Below are 12787 nucleotides of genomic sequence, written 5' to 3'. Positions count from 1 at the left end.
TTGATTGTTCAAGAGAGTGTTGTTTAATTTCCAAGTAGTTGTGAGTTTTCCAGTTTTCCTCTTGTTATTGATTTCTAGTTTTATACAATTGTTATCAGAGAAAAGATTTGATATTATTTCAGTCTTCTTGAGTTTGCTAAGACTTGTTTTGTGGCCTAAAGTATGGTTTATTCTAGAAAATACTTCATGTGCTCTTGAGACTGAAGTGTATTCTGCTGTTGGCTGATAGAATGTTCTATATATGTCTGTTAGGTTCATTTGCTCTATAGTGTCATTCGAATATGCTGTTTCTTTATTAATTATCCGTCTGGATAATCTATCCATCGTTGAGAGTGGGGTATTACATTCTCTGCCTATTACTGAATTGCTGCTTATTTCTCCTTTTAATTCTGTTAGTTTTTGCTTTCTATATTTAGGTGCTCTAGTGTTAGGTGCATAAATATTTATAATTGTTATGTCTTCCTTGATGGATTGACCCCTTTATCATTCATAATGACCTTCTTTGTCTCTTTTTTTATCATTTTTATTTTAAACTCTATTTTATCTGATATAAGTATAGCTACCTTTGTTTTTTTGGTTACCATTTAGTTGAAATATCTTTTTCCATCCCTTCACTCTCAGTCTATGCTTGTCTTTAATGCTAAAGTGAGTCTCTTGTGGGCAGAATATCATTAGATCTTGTTTCTTTGTCCATTCTATGTCTGTGTCTTTTGATTGGATAATTTAATCCATTTATAGTAGTTATTGATAGGTAAGGACTTACTATTGGTGTTTCTTTAATCGTTTTTGCCTTTTTTTGAGATCCATTGTTCTTATCCTGCTATATATTTTTTTTGTGTTTGACGTCTTTTGGTGGCTCTGGTTTTTTTTCTTCTGGTGCTTCTCTGTATATTCACAGTTTATTGCAGCTAGTGAGTATTACTTTTATGACTAGAGAACGCTGTTATTTAAAATATTAAAAAGTACGCTAAAAAAGAAACAACATATTTTAGTTCTCTGCATTAAGTCAATAAATTGCATAATATCTAGATCTTTGGATGAATTTTACTATCCTTCTCCCCCACATGGCACCCCCCCAAATAAACAAAGCTAATTTGAATGTGTGAGTGTGTGTTAGAGTTTATGTGTGTAGTACATATTGTGTATAGACCTAAACTTCATGAAACACATGACTTAGAAGTTTTCTATAGAGAATCTTCATTTAGTCAATTTGTATAAATTGCCTGATTTATAAGTGTTTGCATGTGTGTGTGTATGTCTTTGGAGGGTTTGCATGTGTGTGTGTATGTCTGTGTATGCGTGAATTTGTTAACCTGAAAATAAGACTTTGAAATCTAGGAGCATTTCTAAAACCTTAGTTTGTTCATATGGAAAAATTTAGTATGTGTTACTTGGTTTTTTTCTTTTATTACCTTAGATTTCATTCTGAATATATTGTCTGGATGTTCTTATGCTGTAGTCATTGCAAGATGTTATGATCACCAGTGCACATATTACAAAGCATAATAGTTTGTTTTACATAATTATGTGATAAAAATTTTAAGACAGATGCTTTAAACACACACACACACACACACACACACACACACACATATACGAAAAACACCAAACCTCATGAATCCCTCTTGTGCAATAAACTAATAAGGTCTATGGCCTGCTTTCCTTGCTACATGCTTTTATTTTGCATTTTTCTGAATCATAGAATATCCTTTATATCTCAGGGTAGTCAAGAGAGAACAAACACTCTTTTAGTGATTTTTAAGTCTCTCTTTTTCTGACCATAGGTTTGTTGTTTTTTTTTTTTTTTAATAAATTTATTTATTTACTTTTGGCTGCATTGGGTCTTTGTTACTGTGTGCAGGTTTTCTCTAGTTGCAGTGAGCAGGGGCTACTCTTTGTTGCTGTGCGTGGGCTTCTCATTGTGGTGGCTTCTCTTGTGGAGCATGGGCTCTAGGTGCACGGGCTTCAGTAGTTGTGGCACATGGGCTCAGTAGTTGTGGTTCGCAGGCTCTAGAGCGCAGGCTCAGTAGTTGTGGCACACGGGTTTAGTTGCTCCACAGCATGTGGGATCTTCCCGGACCAAGGCTTGAACCCGTGACCCCTGCATTGGCAGGCGGATTCTCAACCACTGTGCCAACAGGGAAGCCCTGACCATAGGTTCTTACTCAAGTTGTCTATTGTGCATTCTGGATTTAAGCTCTCAAAAGGAGGCAATCTTAATTTTATAATCAAATGCTTGGTTAATGTAAACAATCTATGAAGGATAAAGCTAATGTATGCCCAATATTTGGTTTGCTACATGCCAAGAATATTATGGTGGCCCATACTTAAAATTTCTAAATGTAAAAGAAATTCTTTGTCTTAGTAGAGTAAAATACTACCATGAAAAATATTTATCCTCAAAAGTTATAGAATTATATTTAGAGACCAGCTAGGAGTAGGAGGTATAGGAATTAGGTTCTCATAGGTTCACCCAGATCGCAGGGCCCCATATTGATTGGATTATTTCTGTGTCAGAAATTATTGCTTAAGTTCACCCATGACCTCAGGGGATGATTTACCTCCTGAAGCATTGTTTTGAATAGCAGAAAGACACTCACGATCAGTAATAGCCTGGAAAGGACTTTGGGTTGCCAAAGATCTTTTCCAATTCACCTTCTTGCTCTTTGTTAACTGAAAAACAGGTATATACTAGTTACAGTTTCCACTTAGATTCTTTTCTACCCTTCTGCCTTTCTTTCCTTCCTTTTCACTCTATTCAGACAACAGAATAAATCAATCATTTGGTCTGCAGGTTCCCCAACGTCATAGAAAAAAATTAATGGTGAGGAGGAAAGAATTTCCACTCTGAGTTAGTAAAGTCTGGCTGTTCCACTAGATTCCAGAGTGACCCGAGTGAGCAGGTGATTGCTCACAAAATGCTCTTTTTGGCTGAGAAACTGACTTCTTAAAAATGCATTTATTTATTTATGACAAACAAACATTCCAACTTTAATTAAAATTCATGTATATATATTTGATATTTTACACAGACTAGAGTTTTAGTAAAACTGTAAAATACTTCTAGGGGCAAAGTTTGTTTAGGATATAGCTCTGTCTGCAATGCCAGCCATGTTCTCATCTTGCAGTATCCAAAATAGAGAACACAGATTTTGGGAAAAAAAATGGTTAATTTGGGAAGTGTGATTTCTTAGGCAGATAGTCATACTTTTGTCATTTTATTACACATAGTAATATCTTTATTACACCAAATGTCCTTTTCCAGAAAGTACAGGGTAGTTTGCATTTTAGAGAACCTGATTAGAACATTCAAATCACATTCTCCACTGGTGGTCACTAACATAATAGTATTCTCTGAGGATTTTGGTAATACTGCCTCTCCATGGCTCTCTTCTTTCTCTCTACACAAATGCTTTGCATGTTGTTACTACAAAAATCCTTTCAGGTACCAGAGTCTTAAAGAAAGATCCTTTTGTGTTACCCATGATGGAAAAATGTGTAGAAACCCTTCTAAGGGAGTGTTCTTTCAGAGATAAAAGCACCTTAAAAAAGGTCTACCTCAACAATTAGAAGTCTAAAAGATTTCATACTGGGGACCTGTCCTAGTGTTTGAAGTCTTGATGATAAAAATGCAAATAGAGAAATTTTTTTCAGAAAAATACCTGCACTTATTACTTTTTAAAGAATTAATCACTTTTTACTTTTTAAAGAATTTTGTGAAATGGAGGAGACATACATTTGCTTAACCTCTCTACTAGTATTTTGCCAACTCATGCTCTTCTTGCAGGAGATATTATTGAAAATTTCACGTGCTGATGTTTCTAAGAATTAATGTAAAAATAAATGTAGCAATATATGAGATGATATTCAGAATATAGAACATCATAAAAATAAAAAGATAATAATGAAAATAAGAAACTAAATAAAAATTGATTCAGAATCTCATATTCAGTTGAAAAAAGGGGGCCAATTAGAGAAGTAGTGGTAATTGAAACCATCAGGGAAGCTGCTGCTTGGTTACAGAATCAGTCTCTGGTGTTATAAATTTATTTATTTGTTTTTGGCTGCATTGGGTCTTCGTTGCTGCACACAGGGCTTTCTCTAGTTGCAGTGAGTGGGGCTACTCTTCATTGCGGTGCGCAGGCTTCTCATTGCGGTGGCTTCTCTTGTTGCGGAGCACGGGCTCCAGGCGCACGGGCTTCAGTAGCTGGTGGCACACGGGCTTAGTTGCTCCGCGGCATGTGGGATCCTCCCAGACCAGGGCTCGAACCGGTGTCCCCTGCATTGGCAGGCGGATTCCCAACCACTGCGCCACCAGGGAAGTCCAATCTCTGGTGTTATGCTGCCTGAAACATCATTTCCATACATAGACTGTGGATCTTCCTCTATCCTTTCCGCAGAGCAACTGGAGTCCTTTGGTGATTACCCACCAATCTATCATGAGGTAGGGTCAGCAAGAAGAGCCTGGAAGATGTTATTGCTGATGAGAATTTAATCTGGGTTATTGCTGGAATGGACAAAGACTATAGCTAAAAAGGGGACCTCCACCTTTAGGTCTGGCTTCCCACTGCACTTAGCATGATATTCACACTCCTTACAATGGTATCCATAGCTCTCCTTAATCTGCCATCTATTGACTTCTGTATCATTTCATTCCATCCCTTGTTCCCCAGCACTGCTCTCCAGACAACCTGGGCTTCTTTGCATCTTCAGATATTGTGTGTTCCTTAAGGCCTTTGCCTTTGCTACTCCCTTTGCTTGGAATTCTCTTCACCAAGATTTTCCCAGAGTGGATTTCTTATTGTCACATCAGACACAGCTTAAATAACATATCACCTTCTCAGTGATGGCTTTCCCAAACACCTTAGTTCCCTCACTGCCCTGTAATTCTATCACAATAGTTTATTTTATTTTTTGTGGCTCGTACCATGATCTATACTTTTATATTTCTGTGCTTACTTTTGCATTTCTCTCTCCCCACTATAATATAAATTCCATGAAAACAGGATGCATACCTGTCTAATTTACTGTTATTGCTTCAACATTGCCCAATAAATATTGTTGAATGAGTGGTTTTACATAGTAAGAGCAATAAACATAGTCTATTTTAACAATAAACTTGATTTGAGAATATGGGGTTCATCATGACCCAAAAAGAAGTGAATTTGAGGTATGTTAAACGGTAGTTTTTAATGCACACAAGATTTTAAAATTATGAGTATCCTACATTAAAGTTTTAGTCAATATCCAAGGTACCAAACATAACTGTGCTTTTACCTATTGATTCTCAGAACTGTTCAAACATTAAGTATTTTCTATTAAAATGACCACTTGCATCATTTTTATATTGGGAGGAGATAGAAGGCGGAAACTTTCAAGACATAGATTAAAGGGAAAATTTCCTAAAGGATATTATTGGAATTAGTGTGCTGTGAAGTGAGTCACATTGATTATATTTAAATCATATATTCAGTATATTTTAGCTCAGAATATATTATTTCAAAATATAAATTAATAATTTGTACTGGTTTCACACAAATACTTTAATAATATTAGTTAAAATTTGTTAAGCCAGTTATAATTAGGCCTCTGTTTCTTTTAGTAGAATGTAAGGAGAAGCAAACATCTAAGAGATAAATTCTGCTTGTGATGAGAGGTGAGAGCTCACTGGAGGTGAGATCTTTTGGTTCCCATGTGCTTCCTCCTTGAATAGAACCTGAAATCCTGTCTGCCTCTTATGCCTTTCTCTCAAATGAAGCCTTGACAGGGATGCAGCTGGGCCAACTTATGGTTCTTGAGGGACCAGTAATATTGACTCCATTGCCCATCTCGTCCTTCCTAAGACAGAGGATGTCTGGATGGGGACGTGTTCTGTCTTAGGACCAGAAGTGGGTATACAAGGAGAACAGACCTTGGGTCAGGATTAAGATACTATTTTCTGACTTATTCATTGTATGCAAATAAAACCTAGGAAAATAATCGGAAGAAATTATATTAGTTAACATATCAATTAATTGCTTAGCAATTTATTTATCATTTTGAATACCTATTATATGTCAGGGACTTTCCTAGACATTTTCACATACTTCATAATTTCTACTGCCGTGAAATATATATTTATGATAAACATGAAGCAGTTAAGATCCATCTACCTGTCTCACTTCATGACTAGGAACACAAGTTCACAAAACATCTGGCAGATCTAGGGGTATGCTCATGTTCACAAACGAATCAAACTTATGAATATAGTTTCCTTAGCAACGTTCTCTAATCTACCATTGATAAGGACAACCAGTGACACACATTGAGAAAGATGGAGGGGAAAAACAAAAGCAACCAATCACATTAGATCTGGACCTACTCTGCACCCAGGGAAATAGGAGACTGTCTACCATCACATTGGAAGGATGTGGGAAAGTCCTCTAACCTCAGTGTATCTGCCGCATTGAAATGTCAAAATGTTAGGCAGCCTCAGCGTTAAGTACTTCTCTGGTTAAATTCTGAGGGTCCTGTTTGAAATGAGTTGATCTGGGACTGACTCACATTAAACAATCATTTCTCTTTAATACTTTTGCATAATTTAGTCAATCATTTATCTAACAAAGAAGGACATGGGGTAGGGAGGAGGGTAGAGTGTGAAGGAACAAACAAAAATTCATATGCCTTAGCTTATTATGAATATTAGAAAAAATAAAAATACTTTGTAAACAATAACATGATAGGTAAAGTAAGTTATCATAATTGTTTTCTACTACAAAGTGTTGCCTATGGTGGATCCAGAGCATAATTATTGAGTCTGATTCATTCTGTTAACAAAAGTGTCCTTATAGTGAGAAGCCAGACACTTTAATATTATAGAGGACATTAGTCCTATGATTTTTACACTACTGATAATTTTTACTTGAATGAATACTTCTTTACAATTTACAAATACCAGTTGAAGTAACTATAATAACTAAGTTGGATATAATTTTAAAACCAGCTCTGTTGAAGGCCAAATGTAACAGACAGAAATACAGAACAAAACACAGAATTGGTTTTTTGTGATAAATTTAGAAAACCAAAGAAATAATTGGTAATGAATAATTTTAAACATATGGTTTATTTTTTATCTTGATATTCTTTAAAAGTTTTGAACTTCAGAGGGCATGTAGTTGAAATTATTCAAAATAAAACCTCTTAGGTCTATGGATCTAGTAAAGTTGGTTTTTAAATTATTTAATTAGGTCCATAGAAAGCAAAGGTTATGGATTTCCTCCTAATTATTTTTGGAACTTACTGTATATAAACTGTCAGATATGCATAGGTACCTCACACATCTTACCATTTATCTACAGAATTAAGAGTTCATGATCACCTTAAAATACTACATTAAATTTTGAGGGGATAGAAGTAATTTCAAAGATCAAGTTTTAGCACTTCTATTTTATGAATCACTCTATTTTTTCCTTAAGTTATATTTTTGATCATTAGCCAAATATGTCAAAAAATCAAATGATTTGTCAGGATTATTTTCATAAGTAATTCAGAACATTTTAAGAATAAACTGGGTGGAATTACATACATAATATAAAACTAAAGTGGTTAAAAAATTTAAGCATACTCTTTTGACTAAACTTTCATAGAACATATCTGTATGATTAATAAAGATCAAGAAGAAAAGTGAAAAGATTATTCAAATACAATGACAACACTGTTTACTCAACTCTCAACATTTTTATATTTGGATATCTTTTCTCCACTTTTTCAGAGCATTTGGTGATATGTTAGAAAACATATTAACTTTTGGCTATTGTGAATTGTATTTCTGTTCTTAAAACCATACCCAAGGGGTATTTCGTTACAACATATTACATTTCAATTAAGCAGATTTCCATGTAATTGTCTTGTGTATTTTGTCAACTGTCGAATAAATATCTTAATCTTTTCTCTGAAAGTAATTAAACAAACTATTACATTACTTTTATATTAGAACATCCTTATTTCAACTAATTGGATTTATTGGATTGATCTTCACTTACAAAGTTTCTCTCCTACATTTTCAGGTATTAACATAACGTAGGAAATGCTGGTTGTCATTAAATAATTTCAGTGATAGTGTTTCAATTTATTTTTTAGGTAGCATAATTGTTTTCTCTGTAAAAATCTTGATAAAGTTTTACTTTTAAAAAAATTTCAAATGCTTGCTATTTTAGTTATTCCTAATGGTCATTTATGTATAATATTTTATTAAAATAATTTTGCTCTATGTCTTTATTTCATTTTTGTTTACATTAAAACACATTTTAAACAAATTGATAACCTGTCTTGTTAAGAGCAGTTACCGGTATAAACAGACCATGTTTGGTTCAGTGTTAATTTTGAGAACTTTAAAGTCTATTATGAAATGAAAAATTTATGCAGCTAAACAAACAAATATTACATATGTGGATGGAAAATATCAGTAAAATGACATCAAATACACTTCATAAGATAGATGTACAAATGCATTTCAGTTCTTTTCTCATCAGTCTCCTTTATATTTTTAGACAGTCTTTATGTGAATACAATGACTTCAATATCAAACATTTTAAATGATGCTTGAAATATCAGTCACTTGACTTTGATGTCACACACAATTAAATCCAACCCATCTTCTCTCAGTTAATAACAGCAATCTCACCAAGTCTAGTGCCTAATTAATACCAGTTATTTGTCACAAAGAGGTGACACATGTATATCAGAAAGCTTGAAATATTGTTTTGTGCTGAAGTGTAGCCAGCTAGCCCTGCAATATAAAATCTGTCTTATGTGTGATTGGCTTTAAAGATTTCAAAGGCCCCCGAGTTTAGTGTGTTCAAGCTGGGATGCAACAGCGCATAGAAGGTGTTACTGATGTGACGGGTCCCTTTAGGCTGCTTAGTAGGAAGGTATTTAGAAAAAAACACAGCTCTCTCTGAAAGGTTCAGACTTGATCATTCACTTAGGTAATGGCCAGAATTCAGAATAAGGTCCCTATGGTCATTTGCTTCACCTGCAGTTTGTAAGCTATGTGTCAGAATACACAATCATAAATTGTATTGTTGCAAAAACTTTTCTGCTCTGCTTCCATCAAAAACTCTCTTTACCTATGTTGGTCTATATACAAATAAATTGGTATCTATCAAAGAAGTAATGCTTCTCCATCTTAAATTCATTTACAGACTGTAATAAGAGGTTGACTTACATTTAAATAGTAATTACTAGTCATCAAATTAGGTGAAAATGTTTGAGGTACATACAGGTAGAATATAAACTATACAATTCTATGAAAAAATAGATGGAAAAGCAGGGGTCATTTGTTGATTGGGTACTTATAAACTTATTCATACACATTAATATTTAAAGTTCAGATCAAAATGTATAAGTTATTAAAGATTTCTTTTAAAATGTGCCTAACCATAACCAAAGAGCTACTACCTTTCTGTAGCTTAGATTTTTCTGCTAATATATAAAACTCTCTATTGTGATATAGAGGAAAATTAAGTGCAGCTGAAACGTTGTACTGATATTAAACAAGCATTCTCTCAGAAAAGGAAGGAAAGAAAAACCTAGAGGAGTTGCCTGTTGCAGATTAACTGTAGTTCTGGAATTTTCCTCACTTATCCAATTTTTCCAGCTTACCGTCCTTAGAGTCCCCCCTCTACCCCCCACCCCCAGAAGGATGTTTAACTTCAGGTTTACTAGTCAAGTAGTAATGCTTACTCCTGCTCACTTCTTATTGAAATCAATGGGGAGAAAGTGCTGACTGTAGTTGAAAAAAAAGACAAGAGTTACCACAGTGCTACAAAACAGTGACTACTAGAAAATGGAAATGCTTTTGAAGAATGGAGAGATTCTACCTCCCTCAATGGTTAGACGGCTCTAAACAACTACTTATCCGAGGCAGTGTGGTTTAAAGTAAACAATGCTTGTGGACACCAGGGAAGTGCCCAGTGGCATAGTTTCATTCTTTTCAGGCTAGCTCAGTTTTCAAAGGGTACCAAGTCCAGGTCTTTTTTTTTTTCTAGGTGGAGGTTTAAAGGAATGTTTCTTCAGATATAAAAACAACTGCAAAGAAGAAAAAAAAATCAATAGAAAACCTGAGGTTTCTTAGATATGTGATGCTAAATGAATGATTGGACCATTGTGACTTTTCACTAGCTTTGTATATAGACATAGCACCCCTCTCCCCAGTTTGGAGCATTTCTTTTTCATCTGCCTTTAACTAAATTTAAGATACTTGTTCCATTAAATAGTCTTTAATTCCTAGACAGGTTTTGAGCCTGGAAAAAATAGCCATGGGATTGTATGTGTTTGGTGTCTGAGGCCAAGGCTTCTATGTTGACTCTGACAGGTCCTGGGTGCTCTTAGAAACTAGAGAGCTGTCCCACAAAGAACAGTGGCACATTCTCAAGTTTATAACGTGGTTGCTCATACAGATGTTGCAGCAGCTTCTGTCTGTGACCTCCAGATCCTCCAGCAGCCTTTCAAATGCCACGTCAGCCAGACCATTTCCAGGTGCAGAATGCAGCCCCAGCCCTGTATCATTCCAAGATTGAACATCTTAAGCCAGGTTGGGGCTAAGAGTCTATTAGCTTGGTTGCATTGGAGAGAGGGTTAGGGCGCCCCCCTGAGTATTCCACACGCAGATCTAGGCGGCTTAGGCCAAGCAGGCGGGAGATCCAGCTGGGCAGATAAAAGACACCAAATGATTTCCCTCGTGAGGGAATTATCTTCTTGTTTGTAATTGCATTTTTGGGTCCTTCTCTTTTGTTTTGTCTCTTCTTACACAAATGCTACAATTCTATTTGAGATTAAGTCAAAATATTAAAGGACATATAAATTAAGCTTCTACTCTGGTTAAGATACTGCGGTAAGTGTTTGCCAGGTTGAAGGGAGAGAATCCACTAGTCCTCTTCTTCTTTGCTGACAATGGCTCCTATTTCCTGGGGGAGGCATTTCACTACATCTTCTCTTCAGTTGCTGGTAGTGTGGTGACTGGCTCCCTTTAAAGAAGACACTTTAAATAATTGGCATTTCAAGATTTGTAGGAACTTATGCTTTCAGAAGGAATTCATGGGATGAAAGAGGTGAAGATATAATTTGATTTTCACAGAGTTAGAGGCTGGTATGAGGGTCACTGAAATCCACTCTTGTTTCTTGATGGGTGCTTCAAAACATCACCATTTTATCAGAATGAAGGTTGACATTATTTTCTCACAGAATTTCTGTGCTTATCTAGCCTGCAAATAAGTATTCAGAATATACTTCAGAGTGGTTCTGAAATCACCCTTAGTTTTTCCATCCTTTTATACCTTGTTTATCTGTCTGTGGTTGGGCTCCCAGTTGTGTGCATGTAGACCAGCAGGACATCAGGCCACAGAGTTTGGGGCCCTGAATTTTCTGAACCAAGATCTGTCAAAAAGATATACAATAACTCATGTGATTTAAACATGGATTGTTTCTGGACTTCATATTTTGTTGGCTCCTTTAAACTGCAGTTATTTATAGAATACTGCTCAGAAAGTGCTGGCATGTGTGATGTCTAATTGGTTTTATGCAGCTACATGGGATTTATGAATATATATAATTTTTATTCTTTGGAGTGCTGGATATGCAAAATTCACCTGGAGCTTGCTGACTGATTTCTTGTAGGTCTTAGTTGATTTACTCTGTGAACTAGCTTCATGTGATGATTACTTGTGGTTAAGTTCAGTTACTTAACCACAAGTGGCATTTTTTCATTATGTGTATTAAAAATACAGGAACATTTAGTTTGCAATTACGCTAGGTAACAAACTTTGACTGATATGCAAAGTCAGGTTAGTTATAATTCTTGGCCAACCACTGAAATTTTATCTATGCTTTAATTAAAATTTCACAATGTGACACCTTCATCCCACATCATATTTCCCAAAAGGATGCCACATGAAATGAAGTTTTATTATGTCTATTTGTTTATTAGGAAGGAAATTTCTACTTTGTCTTTTCATACACATCTTGTAGTTTGATAGCTTAAGATAAATAAAAGGAAGCTAATTTATATGCTTTGGAAATACACAGTTGATTCTGTCAGTCTTAGTAGATTTTGAAAATAAAACAATCTTCAAAATTTAACTCTTCTTGATATCTTCAATTTACTGATGACATATATATATATATAGTATATAAAGGTATATGGTTTACATATAGTTTAAAGATCTAGAAACCTTGATATACCAATGGAATCTAAAATTTGTGAAGGGATAAGCTAGCATCATTCCTTCTTTTGTGGAATAGGTTGGCTAAGGTATAGGCCAAGTCACAAAAATGCCAAAGCATCAAACACGAGTGGTCAAGGATAGAGATTTGGTTGTGGAAATAGAGAGATTAAGACCTGGGATACTGTAGACAGAGAAAACAGGAAGCAGATCAGAAACAGAGCAGAACATTAGAATCAGACTGCCAGGTCAAAGTCAGGCTTACCACAGAGCAAAACCAGGTTGGCAAACTAAGGTCAGGAAACCCGGAGGTCAGAGTCAGGAGGGCAATGGGAAGCACCATGATTCAAACACCCAGACTGGGACAAGGTGGGGCCAGAGAGGCGGATCACCAACTGGGAGGTGATGCCTGGGGTTCTCTAACATCTGGTTACCCCTGCTGATTTCCATTCCTCTTGACCCTGGCTCGTAGGTTAACCCCTGCATGCCTAGTGTGCTTACTTCCTGCAGAGTTCTAAAATTTAATTTTAATATAAAGTTGAATGACATCAAAGGCAACCTCATGGCCTGTGTTTCAGTAGCCTCTT

This window comes from Balaenoptera acutorostrata, chromosome 4, assembly GCF_949987535.1.
Source record: "Balaenoptera acutorostrata chromosome 4, mBalAcu1.1, whole genome shotgun sequence".
Taxonomy (NCBI): Eukaryota; Metazoa; Chordata; class Mammalia; order Artiodactyla; family Balaenopteridae; genus Balaenoptera; species Balaenoptera acutorostrata.
Note: the sequence above shows the minus strand (reverse complement) of the source record.